This window comes from Giraffa tippelskirchi, chromosome 3 (genome assembly GCF_054371585.1).
Source record: "Giraffa tippelskirchi isolate mGirTip1 chromosome 3, T2T-mGirTip1v1.2.pri, whole genome shotgun sequence".
Classification (NCBI taxonomy): domain Eukaryota; kingdom Metazoa; phylum Chordata; class Mammalia; order Artiodactyla; family Giraffidae; genus Giraffa; species Giraffa tippelskirchi.
The window spans coordinates 148,153,833-148,168,256 of record NC_137277.1 but is presented as its reverse complement, the minus strand read 5'-3'; the positions used below and the strand labels follow the sequence as shown (position 1 = coordinate 148,168,256).

Sequence of the window (14,424 nt, the reverse complement as noted above, 5' to 3'; positions counted from 1 at the left end):
ACATCAAATATGCCTTAAGAGAAATACCTGTATTCTTGCTGCTGAAATCATAATTGAGCAATAAGTGGTAATGCTATTGGCACAAATACTAACTCTACAATAGGGCACTTTTGTATAAATAAAGTTGAAGAAAGTATTTGGGCCGCTTTTACATTACCGAAAAAATTAATTTTTTGGAATTGATGGCTTTTATAGTTGTTACTAAAAAATTCGCCTTCTCACAGTGAATTTGTAATCATGTTGCTCTTTGTTAAAAACACTTGGTCACACTTCTGCTATATAAACAATGCTTACCTGTAGTCACATGTGGCATATGTGTTAAATCCTAAAATAAATCAGAATGGGTGGTGCAGCTTCAGTGGTCCCAAAGGAGGCTAAAACCAAAGAAGTTTTGAAACACAACTTCATTTTTATTTTGGTGAACCTTTGGATCCATCTGGACCCAGAATGGGATGACAAGGGAATAGTGAGATGATAAAGACGAAAATACCTGGTCTTTGTCTCAAGGAGTTAACAGTCAAGAGACAAGATAACAGTCAAGCAAAGTAGAATGAGGCTGCTCGTGCTCAGTCGTGTCTGACTCTGTGCGACCCTTTGGAATGTAGCACACCAAGCTCCTCTGTCGACGGGATTTTACAGTCAAGAATACTGGAGTGGGTTGCCATTTCCTCCTCCAGAGAATCTTCCCGACCCAGGGTTCAAACTTGAGTCTCCTGTGACTCCTGCATTGCAGGCAGATTCTTTACTGCTAAGCCAAAAAATCAGCTTTCATTCCAGTCCCAAAGAAGGGCAATGCCAAAGAATGTTCAAACTACCATACAGTTGTACTCATTTCACATGCTAGTAACGTTATGCTCAAAATCCTTCAAGCTAGGCTTCAGCAGTATGTGAACCAAGAACTTTCAGATGTACAAGCTGGGTTTAGAACAGGCAGAGGAACCAGAGATCAAATTGCCAGCATCTGTTGGATCATACAAAAAGCAAGGGAATTCCAGAGAGAAACATCTACTTCTGCCTCACTGGCTATGCTAAAAAGCCCTTGACTGTGTGGATCACAATAAATTGTGGAAAATTCTTAAAAAGTTGGGAATACCAGACCACCTTGTCTCCTGAGAAATCTATGAAGATCAAGAAGCAATAGTTAGACCAGACATGGAACAGCAGACTAGTTCAAAATTGGGAAAGGAGTAAGATAAGGCTGTATATTGTCACCTTCTTTATTTAACTTATATGCAGAGTACATCATGCAAAATGCCAAGCCGGATGAATCGCAAGCTAGAATCAAGATTGCCGGGAGAAATATCAACAACTTCAGATATGCAGATGATACCATTCTAATGGCAGAAAGTGAAGAGTAACTAAAGAGCCTTTTGATAAAGATGAAAAAGGAGAGTGAAACAGTTTGCTTAAAACTCAATATATATATTAAAAAAAAATCATGTCATCCAGTCCCATCACTTCATAGCAAATAGAAGGGGGAAAAGTGGAAGCAGTGAGAGATTTTATTTTCTTGGGCTCCAAAATCACTGTAGATGGTGACTGCAACCATGAAATTAAAAGATGCTTGCTCCTTGGAAGAAAAGCTAAGACAAACCTAGACAGTGTATTAGAAAGCCATTGCTTTACTGACAAAGGTCCATCTAGGCAAAGCTATGGTTTTTTCCAGCAGTCATATATGGATATGAGAGTTGGACCATAAAGAAGGCTGAGTGCTGAAGAATCGATGCTTTCAAATCATGGTGCTGGAGAAGACTCTTGAGAGCCCCTTGGACTGCAAGGAGATCAAACCAGTCAATCCTAAGTGAATGCTGAATATTCATTGGAAGAACAGATGCTGAAGCTGAAGCTCCAATATTTTGGCCACCTGATGCAATGAGCCACTCACTGGAAAAGCTCCTGATGCTGGGAAAGATTGAGGGCAAAAGGAGAAGGGGGCAGCAGAGGATGAGATTAGATAGCATCACCCACTCAACGGACATGAATTTAAGCAAACTCCAGAAGATAGGGGAGTTTGGTGTGCTGCAATCATGTGGTCCAAAGAGTTGGACATGACTTACTGACTGAACAACAACAACAAAAATGGAATGAAGTAAATTGTAAATTGATTATAAACATTGTGCTGAGGGCTTGAAGAAATGGGGCTTATTATATTTGTGGCAGGAGTTAGGTTTCAGTAAGTAAGACAGGGAGTGAAAAGGAGTGTGGGACATCAGAGAAAACAGCCTGGGGCTTCAAGGAGTTGCTAGATGTTGAGCTTTGAAACCCTTGTGGCACTGCAGCCAAACGGATGTGGTTCATGTCTGAGCAAAGAGATCATGTCTCCTGAGCAAACAGATCATGTCTCAGTGTCTCCTGTGGCCTATGGAGACCACAGGACCCTGAGCACAGACAAGAATGCTTCCTGTTAATCTGTAAGACCAGGTCAGTCCCACTCTGTCATTCACAACTCTCTCACACAGCCCAGGCTGCCACACAAACCCACTATACAGCTGCAAAAGTAAGCCACTAGGTGATGTTAGCTTTTGTAACTCTTTGGAATCATACATTTTATTATGCTATTCATTAACCTTAGCAAGAATAATCAATTGACTTTGACAGGTAGTGGAAAGGGGGAAGAAATGATGTAATACATGAAATAAGTGTGGTAAATGCTTTTATGAAGATAAAAAAGAAAAGAGATGAATATATAAATTGGGTGAAATTCTCTAGTTTGATCAAGATGAAGATTTCTGACATATTATGAAACTCTCAAAATCTGATGGTTATGTTTTTATTTCCTCACGTACTCTTTTTTTTTTTTTGGCTTGTGCCAGGTCTTAGTTCCAGCATGCAGGATCTGTAGTTGTGACATGCGAACACTTAGTTGCAGCATATAGGATCTAGTTCCCTGACCAGGGATGAAACCTGGGTCCCCTATTGGACACATGGAGTCAGCCACTGGACCACCAGGGAAGTCCCCTCACTTACTTTTATTTCTTCCCCCTTTAAAGGATATATTTTAGGTGTTTAGGCAAAAAGAGAAATTTATAGTCCTCATAAACACTGATTTAAAAAAAAAATTTAAGTAAAACTACTTTAAATATGTTCAGTTCAATTCAGCAAATATTGAGGGTTTCCTTTTCACAAAGTATTGTGAAAGAAGAACTGCAATTTTGCATAAATAGTTTAAATGAGGATTTATACTCATTATAAGAATTGTGATAAAGTTTGTTAAAAAACAGAATTAATGAATGGACGTTTTTTTTAAAAGAAGACATACAAATGGCCAACAGGTACATGAAAAGAATGACAGATGAATGAATAAAGTGTGGTATGTATATATAAAATGAAACATTATTCAGTTACAAAAAGGAAAAACCTTGTCATTTGTGACAACAGAAATGGACCTTGAGAGAGAGAGTTTTATGCTAAGTGAAACAAGTCAGACAGAGAAACAAAAATATCATATGTGCAATTCCACTTATACGTGCAATTCAAAAAGACAAAAAAAAAAAAAAGGCAGCCAACCTCATAGATAACAGAGAACAGATCTGTGGGTGCCAAGGTATAGGGTGGGGGATGGGGGATGGGAGTCAAACGACAAACTTCCAGTTATAAAACAGATAAGTCACGGGGATGTAATGTACAGCATGGTGACTATAGCTGCTAATACTGTATTGTATATTTGAAAGTTTACCAGAGAGTAAATCTTAAATATTCTTTCTCATCATAAGAAAAAAATTTCTGTGTCTATGTATGATGATGGGTATGAACTAAAGATTGTGGATCATTTCACAATAAATACAAATAGCAAGTCATTGTGTTACATACCTGAAACTAATGTAATATGTTAATTATGCTTCAATTTAAAAAAAACTCAAATTAAGTCCAAATTAAACATTTGTTGAACTTTTATCATGTGTAAGGTACTGTATAGGAGATAAAAGAATAAATAAGGCAAGTTTTTCAAGGATTTATAACCTGCTAGAGAATAAAGCAAGTATAAAAGTACTACCTGAATTACAAGATAAGGCAAGATATATTTTTACTAGGAGGGTACAAAGTTCTGTGCAATTTTCAGGAGTGAAAGATCGCTGTCAGGAATCAACCTCACTGACTCAAACTGCAGAATCAGTTCCAAATATAAGGAAACACTTACAAGCCGTGAATGAAGGCATTAATACCTTGAGTTTAATCCTTATGTGGCTAAAAATACGAATTGTGATATGTTTCCTTGTTGGAACTTATTTAGCATCTACAGATACAGTTTTAGTTTTAAATTATGTTTCACTATAAAGCCTGGTCTAAATATGAAATCTAATTTTAAGCTTTTATATCTGTGTTAAACCCTCATGCTCTTGGATTATGTTACTATCACATGGGATTCCTAGGTCCAGGTGATACCACTGCCTGTGAACCTGATTCTTCCTCAGTAAGATGATTCCATCTGTGCTGATATAGGGACTCTTTATTTTTAGGACAGTTATTGCTATGGTTACTGTGAACCATAGTACTGAAGAGTTGGCCTTCAGTACTATGTCTCTGAACAGCTTGTATTTCCCACAGAAATTTTGTAGCAAGAGAATAAGTGAAATAAAATATATCATACATTTAACACAAGAAAAGCTATAATCACAAAACATGCACTTGTCACCATTTAAATATATAATGCAAAGATTTTTAAAAATCTCTTCGTTCTCCTACAATAACATAAAAAAGTCTGACCAACGTATTTAAAATAAGTACATTTACAAAGATATTTGATTAATTATCAAATCAGCAGGAAAATGCAAGTTAAATGCTGTTATTTCCAAATTCAGTTTGGGAACTGAGTAATTAAAGTAGGTGAAACATTTGCAGAGGGTATTAAATGTTTTATTTATAATGAGATTTAATTAATAAATTACAGATACTATAATAGAAGAATCCAAATGCAAAATATTTCTTTCAAGCCGTAATTTGCTTTGCAGAGCACTGTTTGAAACATGATTAAGAATTACTCTTTCAGTTTTAAAACAAAAATTGAAAACACAAGACTCTTCCAAATGACACAAAATCTTCAGATTTACATCTTTTTTTTTCTGATTTACATATTAAGTGTACTTAATGTTCTGATTTCACAATGGGATTTCCAGAAACCTAAGTCTTTAGCAACAACCAAAATCCTTCTTAGTCAGTTTGGGGGGGCCACATTTCCAAAGAGTTACTTTTTAAAAATTCTGTATGTGCTATTCACCAGAAAAATATACAGACCTTGAGACAAGATTGTGTTTGTTTTTTTAAATAGCTAAAGTGAAAGTGAAGTCGCTCAGTCGTGTCCGACTCCTTGCGACCCCATGGACTGTAACCACCAGGCTCCTCCATCCATGGGATTCTCCAGGCAAGAATACTGGAGTGGGTTGCCATGTCCTTCTCCATTAAATAGCTAAAGCCATGTTTTAAATTGTTTATACGTATCAAAGGTAATTCAATCTAGTAAGTGACATTTAATAATTTAATGAGTTAGCATTTTGAATAGTTAATTATATTTATAATATATGATAAATGTAATACTATATAAAAATAAAATATAGTACATATTTTATGTATAACATAATATGTTAAAACTCTTTACAGTAGACCCTTTCTAATAGAACTATTGGCAGGTAATGCAATTTCCATTGTGTGGTCTAGTTTCTAAATTCCTAAAGCTGATTTTCTGATCAAAAGAAAAATAAAAACAGAAGCAAAAAGAAAAAAAAAAACCATTTCCTTGTTGCTAACTGATATTGAGGTAAATCAGGTTCACATGGAAGATTGTGATCTCAATAGTACAGCTGTTCAATTTAAATGTCTTGAAATTCTAGAAATTCTGAGGACCCATGAGGATTCTATCAAAATTTGAAACTCATATTACCAAGTGAGTGAGAAGTCATCATGAAATAACATTTAATTTTTGTTGCTAAACTACCAAGCTTTTATATAATACACTATATATTTTTTTAAAAAAAACTTAATCTGATGAGTCCTCTGAATGCTATTTTCTAGTGATAGCTGAATACTCTGAGGAGAAAGTACAGTGAATTCCCCCATCTTTGTCTTAACATTTTATATGTAATATGTAAATATCATCTGCATTATGAATACAGAAATATAGAAATTAAGGGTAATACAAAAACATATTTTTAAGGTTAATTCAGTGATTTTTATTATATTCACAGACATTTGTACCATCATCACAGTCAATTTTAGTAATTTTTGTAAAATGAAATTTTAAGTGTTTTCCAAATCATGATGACTACATGCCATCATTAGTTAATATATCAGATTTATATACTCTTAGGGCAAGGTTCATTGCACTAATAGTGGGTCCAATCCAAATTTTGGTCTTTCTTTTTTGTTGTTGTTGTTGTTGTTTTTGGTTGACTTTTTTTTTTCACGGTTAGATCATTGTATTTACCTGGTAATATTATTGTCTAGTCAAGGCTCTGGTTTTTCCAGTGGTCATGTATGGATGTGAGAGTTGGACGGTGAAGAAAGCTGAGCACCAAAGAATTGATGCTTTTGAACTGTGGTGTTGGAGAAGACTCTTGAGAGTCCCTTGGACTGCAAGGAGATCCAACCAGTCCATCCTAAAAGAGATCAGTCCTGGGTGTTCATTGGAGGGTCTGATGTTGAAGCTGAAACTCCAATACTTTGGCCACCTCATGCAAAGGGTTGACTCATTGGAAAAGACCCTAATGCTGGGTAGGATTGGGGGCGGGAGGAGAAGGAGACGACAGAGGATGAGATGGTTGGATGGCATCACCGACTCGATGGACATGGGTTTGGGTAGACTCCGGGAGTTGGTGATGGACAGAGAGGCCTGGCGTGCTGCAATTCATGGGGTTGCAAAGAGTCGGACACGACTGAGCGACTGAACTGAACTGATTGCTAACAGAGTTCACAACTTATTTTCTTCTTGTTTGCTTATTCTTGCATATCATTATTAGCAATTTCTTTGCAAAACATCTTTTTAAGGCATTTATCCTTCACGAAGGTTAGTTTGGTAAAGCTGCTGCTGCTGCTGCTAAGTCGCTTCAGTCATGACCGACTCTGTGCGACCCCATAGACAGCAGCCCACAATTCCATGAACCAAGTACACATCAAGTATTGTATGTACTTCTGCATTAAGGTGAATTCTTCACTATCTGAGACATCAGGGAAACCGATAAAAAGTATCATCTGCAACAATTCACTTTAAAAAGTCCCTTTGTCCTCCCCTTTGGAGGGCTGAAGTCCTACTTTCCCCTCAGGATACCTTAGTTACCAACAATTCTGTTGGATCATTTGGTAGTCACCAAAAATGGGAAAACCCCACTGTCTATCTGTACATTAAACACTAGCAACATTAATTCATTTTTACCATATGTGAAAATAAATGTTTAAGTTTCTCCTCTTCTCACATCAATGCATAGTCTTGCATATCCCCTGAGTTATCTGTATCCCATTTCGGAGACCACCATGTTAGAAACCGAGTCTATTCTCTGATATGTAAATTTTTAAAAAGAAAAATGACAAGTATGACTAGTAATAGGAAAGATAGAGGAACTATTTCTACTGGAATAGTTTTATTTAGCCTCTAGTCAAGCAAGCCTTGCCAATGTCCTATCCTTCAGAAGTTAAACAAATTTATATTAAGATGTAGGCTGACGTGTTAAAAACTCAACATACCTCAGAGATTTTACAGATTTGGTTCTGTAAGGTCACTGCAATAAAGCAAACAGTACAATTAAATATATATATATAAAGCACCTTCTTTTTCCAAATATCATTAAGGTTTATATTTGATTGAAGTAGCAAGTTGATAATTGTAAATACATCCTATTACACAAGTACTGCTCATTTCTGCTGCTCCATCATGTCCATATTCTGCAATCCCTTCTTTCCCTTTTTTTATTTTCTCCTATTTCTTCCATTATAGTAACTGTCCACTTGGATAAACTCCTATTCTTTTCATGTTTTTGTCTTTGTATATATTATCTATGCCAACTTGTCCCCCAGCGTCCTCATGTTACTTTAAAAAAAATGTCTGAATCTGTTTCATTAGGTGTATCAAAACATAGTTCCATTCAAAGTACAAGTATACGGTAAAATGACTATATTCATTTGCTGGAGTCCTTCTCCAGCTGGTCCAGAGTTTCCCTCAGGATGGATGGCGTTGGCGAAGGGAAGAGAAGACACAGCAAGTCTAGGCAGGTGTGAAGCAGCGTCTGAGCTTTATTTTTCAAAGGGAGTTTTTATATCTTAAGTTGTACATAGAGGAAAACGTAAAATGTAGAGTCATGCCAAATCTGCTCAACATGTCAGCAGTTTTTGACACCTATCAAAACCAGGATACTTTTTGTATATCTTAATTACAAAAGTCTCATGTTGTTTACATCATCTTCTGGCCTGGAGGCCTGCTAACATCTTATGACTCTTTATTGATAAGGGTTGATCAGCCAGAACACCTTTTCTAAAAGTATTTTTGTGTCAGGCACAGAACGTACCAGCTAGATTAACAATTGTCTTATTATTTTTATATTAGTGCTAAACATTTATTTATATAAGCCTCTAACTATTATACTTTTATTATACAGGTTCAACATGTTAGGAGCAAAAACATAGCAAGTAAATATAGCTCGAACAACAGTTTTACAGAATAATATTTCTTATGTTTTTCTAATAGGCTTTCTCCCCCTTGAAGGGTTCTGTGCCCATTGGGACTTTTTATGCATTCAGGCTCTCAATGCTGTTTATTGTTAAGGAGCAGTCATGCACATTAGCTCTAAAGGCACAGGCACATTTATCAAACAAAGATGCTAACGAGAGGAGTTTAGATTAAAATACTCTCTTTTATGAATAATCTTATAGAGTGCCACCGTTTGGGGGGCATGTTGATTAGTTTTAAATTGACCTGGTTAGAAAAGGATCAGGGAAAGCCTTCTGTCTAAGTCACAGAAATTAGGGAGCAGTCTATTATAGCAAGCATCAGAAAGATAGATATCATCTTTAAGGTGAGTGCTGAGGCAGCTTATCGAGATCCCTGAGGCCTGAGTTGCCTTTCTCATCAGGTCTCCTCCTCACCCAAATTTACTGTCTCCATAAATCATTGTTGTCCTTGAGTGTTCCCTCTTAAGTGTCTTTGTGATGACATTGTAACTCAAGTTTGTCTCTGGGCTGTATATCACATTCCTCAGTTTATTTCTTATCTCTTTAAATCCTGTTACCCTCTAGTAACTTAAGCTCATCATCTCCTAAAAAGGCTTTTAGCTATTAGTATCTCTAAAATTCCTAGTTTCTATAAGCTATAGTAAAATATGCCAACACTACAACATACCTTAAACTTCTAGCTTCTAACTATTCTTAATTATTCCTAACCCCTAAACTCAGCAAACTTCTTTTGCCATAAACATTCCCCTTACAGGCAGGTTTCAGATAACGTTGTTTCCCATGGTCTCAAGCTGTAGCCTATGTGCTCATCCTGGAACATTCTTTGTAAAGATCCTTGAACAGACGTCAATAGTTAACTTTATGGATTATAACATTCTTTCCAGCCAACTCAACCGGAGGAAGGAAAGGACAAGTCAGAATCACAAGACCTAACTCCTTTATCCCGGGACTGTACCTGTGGGATGAGGAGAGGGGGTTGGGGCCGTGCCTCCATTTTGTCAGTAATGCCTATCGCGGCTCCCGACATTCATTAGTTCCTTTTTTCATAAAATATTACATTCCATACTTTAGATTTTTAAAAAATCCCTACTGCTTATTTCAAGCATAATTAGAAAGTAGCTCTGAGAAAAGATCCAAAAGGATACTTTTATGGCATCTTATAGTACTTATCAGATACATGATAGGTAACATAATTTAGTGGTAACTATGGATTATGGAGTCTGACCTGGATTCAAAATCTAACACTGGAACTTACTAGCTATGTCATCTTGGGTTTTGTTAACTTTACTATGGACTTGGCCAACATACAAAAAGGGATAATAATACTTTTAATAATCATCTACAGTAGTCATGTATGGATATGAGAGTTGGACCATAAAGAAGGCTGAGCACGGAAGAACTGATGCTTTTGAACTGTGGTGCTGGAGGAGATACTTGAGACTCCTTTGGACAGCAAGATCAAACCAGTGAATCCTAAAGGAAATCAACCCTGAATATTCACTGGAAGGACTGATGCTGAAGCTGAAGCTCCAATACTTTGGCCATCTGATGTGAAGAGCTGATTCATCGGAAAAGACCCTAATGCTGGGAAAGATTGAAGGCAAGAGGAGAAGGGGGCGACAGAGGATGAGATGGTTGGATGGCATCACTAACTCAATGGACATGAGTTTGAGCAAGCTCAGGGAGATAGTGAAGGACGGAGAAGCCTGGAGTGCTGGAGTTCATGGGGATGCAAAGAGTCAGACACGACTGAGCGACTGAACAAGAACAACAACAGTGCTTACTTGTGAGGCTAGTAAACATATAATTAGCATTATTCTCAAAAGTACTTTCATTTTAAGAACAAGAATCACATTTAATTGGCTCTAGTTCAAGTAATTACAACAGCTAAGATGACAGTGATTTGTAAGCTTTGCAACTCCTTAGAAATTCAGGCAATAATTTTAAAATTAAAGTATAAAGAAAACTTTACTTCTTGCTTCCGGCAAAAATTATGATGGACAAGGAAAACCAGTTCTAAGACTGGAGAACAAAACTGTTATCCTCTACTATAAATGTTTCAAGCACTGAATTTTCCATTTTTTTCTCTACCTAACAGAGCAAATGAATTTATAATTAACAAGAAATTCAGTTTCTTTAATCTAGATATGGCTATTCAGGTTATCTGCTTCTTGAGTGAGCTTTGGCAGTTGTCTCTTAAGGACATAGTCAATTTCATAAAAATTTATTGGCATAAAGTTGCCAATAAATATTATTGTTGTTTTAATGTCCCTATGGGATCTGTAGTGGTGTCTCTTCTTTCCTTACTAACATTCCTGATCTGTGTCTTTCTTTTCCCTTATTCTAGCTAGTGCTTGCGTGCTCAGTGGCTCAGTCATGTCTGATTCTTTCCAACCCTGCCGAGCTAGAGATCAATGTTTTCAGCTATACGCCATGAATTTTGCTAATTGTGTTTTCATTTCATTCAATTAAAGATATTTTCCAATTTCCCTAGACTTTTTTGAGCAGGGGGGTATTTATAAGTGTGCTATCCAATTTCTGCATATTTGTAGATTTTTCAGATGCTATTTTTACACTAATTTCTTTATAGCTTGAGAATATATTCTGTTTTGTTTCAATCCTCTTAAATATATTATTTTATGGCCCAGAACATAGTCTATTGTGGTAAATGTTTCATGAGCATTTGAAAAGAATGCTCTCCTGTTTTGGGGTGGTGGTGGTTTAGTTGCTAAGTCGTGTCCAACTCTTGGGAACCTATGGACTGTAGTCTGCTGGGCTCTTCTGTCCATGGAATTCTCTATACAACAGTACTGAAGTGGGTTGCCACTGGGTGGTATGGTCTATAAATATTGTATCAGAATATTTAAGGGATTTCCCTGGTGGTCCAGAGGCTAAGACTCTAAGCTCCCAAATACAGGGGGCCCAGGTTTGATTCCTGGTCAGGGAACTAGATCCTGCAAGCTGTAACTAAAGATTACCCACACACACACACACAAGTTAGTCACTCAAGTTGTGTCAAACTCTTTGTGACCCCATGGACTATAGACTGCTATGCTCCTCTGTCCATGGAATTTTCCAAGTAAAGATTCCACATGCTGCAACTAAAAGAGCTTGCATGCACACTATACTGTGTGTTGCAACCAAGACTTGGTGCAGCCAAATAAATATTTTTTTAAAAAAGATGTTAATGTTGTTCAAGTTTTTTAGAACCTTACTAATTTTCTGTCTACTTAAGTATTTCAATTAGTAAGAAAGCACTGTCGAAATTTCTAACTAGAGACTTGTTTATTTTTCTGTCAGTTCTGTTTTTGCTTTACACATTTTGAAGTTCTGAACATATTTAAATTTTTATGTCATCTTAATGAACTGACTTCTAGTATCATAAAACACCCCTCTTAATAATATCTGTTTTCTGATATTAGATAGCCACTTCAATGTTCTTTCCACTACAACTGGATTCATTAGCACTTGCACAGAATATCTTTTTCCATTCGTTTACTTTTACCTGATGTCTTTAGAGGGGTTTTCACATACACAGCTTATAGTTGGGTCTTGCTTCTTTCCCAAGATGGCAATCAATCTTGTTTTAGTTTAACTTTTAGACCATTTATATTTGGTATAATTACTAATATGATTAAGCTTAAATCTAACATTCTGCTATTTCTATTTGTCCCATTGCTCTTTGTTCCCTGTTAAATGCATTCCTTACCCTCTTTTGCAGTCTTTTTTATGACTCCATTTTAGCATATTCCATTTACCATTAACTTATTAAGAGTTCATCTGTTTCATTTATTTAGTGATTTCCCAAGTTTGTATTTATAAACAAGAAATTTACAAAGAAAAAAAAAATCACCCTGGAGTTTTATATTAGCTTTATTTTTCAAGCAGAATTATTATCCATATTCAGCAAGCTGAGTTTTAAGTCTCAACTTCAGTTAGAGATTTAATTAAAATTTAGAAATTCAATGATATGGGGAGAATGTCTGTTGTTAGAAAATATAGGAAAAAATGTCAAACTTCTCACTATGTGGGAACAATTAGGGCTAAGGAAAGAGTAGAAGGTATCATAAGAAAAACTAACATGATAGATGCACATGTTGTGTTATCATAAACAAGGCAGTCAAGTATTTTATAGTATAAGCTAGGTCCCTCTAAACTACCTACAGAGGATGGTAAAAGCAGCAAAGTCACCTCTTAAAAATCTGGGGACTTCTTTCTACCCGTGGACACCACCGAGAAAGCATTGTTGAAGTCTCCGCTCCCCCACCCCTCAACTGCCGTCATGTCTTAAGTCTGTGTCTCCCAAAGAGTCCGAACAGCTGCGGAAGCTCTTCATCAGAGGATTGAGCTTCGAAACAACAGATGAGAGTCTGAGGAGCCATTTTGAGCAATGGGGAACGCTCACAGACCTGTGGTAATGAGGGATCCAAACACCAAGCACTCCAGAGGCTTCGGGTTTGTCACATACGCCATGGTGGAGGAGGTGGATGCAGCCATGAATGCAAGGCCACACAAAGTGGACGGAAGAGTTGTGGAACCAAAGAGGGACGTGTCAAGAGAAGATTCTCAAAGACCTCGTGCCCACTTAACTATGAAAAAGATTTTTGTTGGTGGCATTAAAGAAGACACTGAAGAACATCACCTAAGAGATAATTTTGAACAGTATGGGGAAATTGAAGTGACTGAAATCATGACTGACCGAGGCAGTGACAAAAAGAGAGGCTTTGTTTTTGTAACTTTTGATGACCATGACTCCGTAGACAAGATTGTCATTCAGAAATACCCCACTATGAATGGCCACAACTGTGAATTGAGAAAAACCTTGTCTAAGCAAGAGATGACTAGTGCTTCATCCAGCCAGAGAGGTCCAAGTGGTTCTGGAAACTTTGGTGGTGGTCGTGGAGGTGATTCTGGTGGGAATAACAACTTTGGTTGTGGAGGAAACATCAGTTGTCGAAGTGGCTTTTGTGACTGCTGTGGTGGTGGCAGATATGGTGGCAGTGGGGATGGTTATAATGGATTTGGTAATGATGGTGGTTATGGAGGAGGCAGCCCTGGTTACTCTGGAGGAAGCAGAGAGACTATGGAAGTGGTGGACAGGGTTACAGAAACCAGGGCAGTGGCTATAGTGGGAGTGGAAGCTATAACAGCTATAACAATGGTGGAGGCAGAGGTGGCTTTGGTGGTGGTAGTGGAAGGAATTTTGGGTGGTGGAAGCTACAATGATTTTGGCAATTACAAAGATCAATATTCAAATTTTGGACCCATGAAAGGAGGAAACTTTGGAGCAGAAGTTCTGGCCCCTGTGGCGATGGAGGACAATACTTTGCCAAACCATGAAACCAAGGTGGCTATGGTGGTTCCAGCAGCAGCAGTAGCTATGGCAGTGGCAGGTTTTAATTACTGACAGAAAACAAAGCTTAGCAGGAGAGGAGAGCCAGGGAAATAACAGGGAAGCTACAGGTTACAACAGATTTGTGAATTCAACCAAGCACAGTGGTGGCAGGTCCTAGCTGCTACAAAGAAGACATGTTTTAGACAATACTCATGTGTATGGGCAAAAAACTTGGACTGTACTTGTGACTAATTGTATAACAGGTTATTTTAGTTTCTGTTCCATGGAAAGTGTAAAGCATTCCAACAAAGGGTTTTAATGTAGATTTTTTTTTGCACCCATGCTAAATGTAATAGTCTGATTATGACGCTGAATAAATGTCTTTTCTTTAAAAAAAAAAACCTGGGGACTTCCTTGGTGGTCCAGTGGTTAAGACT

At 37.2% G+C, this 14,424-nt stretch overlaps 1 pseudogene; it reads left to right on the top strand.

Annotated features, from left to right (window-relative positions):
* Nucleotides 1–340: 340 nt before the first annotated feature.
* Nucleotides 341–13,992, top strand: LOC145540492 (heterogeneous nuclear ribonucleoprotein A1-like 2; annotated as a pseudogene).
* The last annotated feature ends 432 nt before the right edge of the window (nucleotides 13,993–14,424 follow it).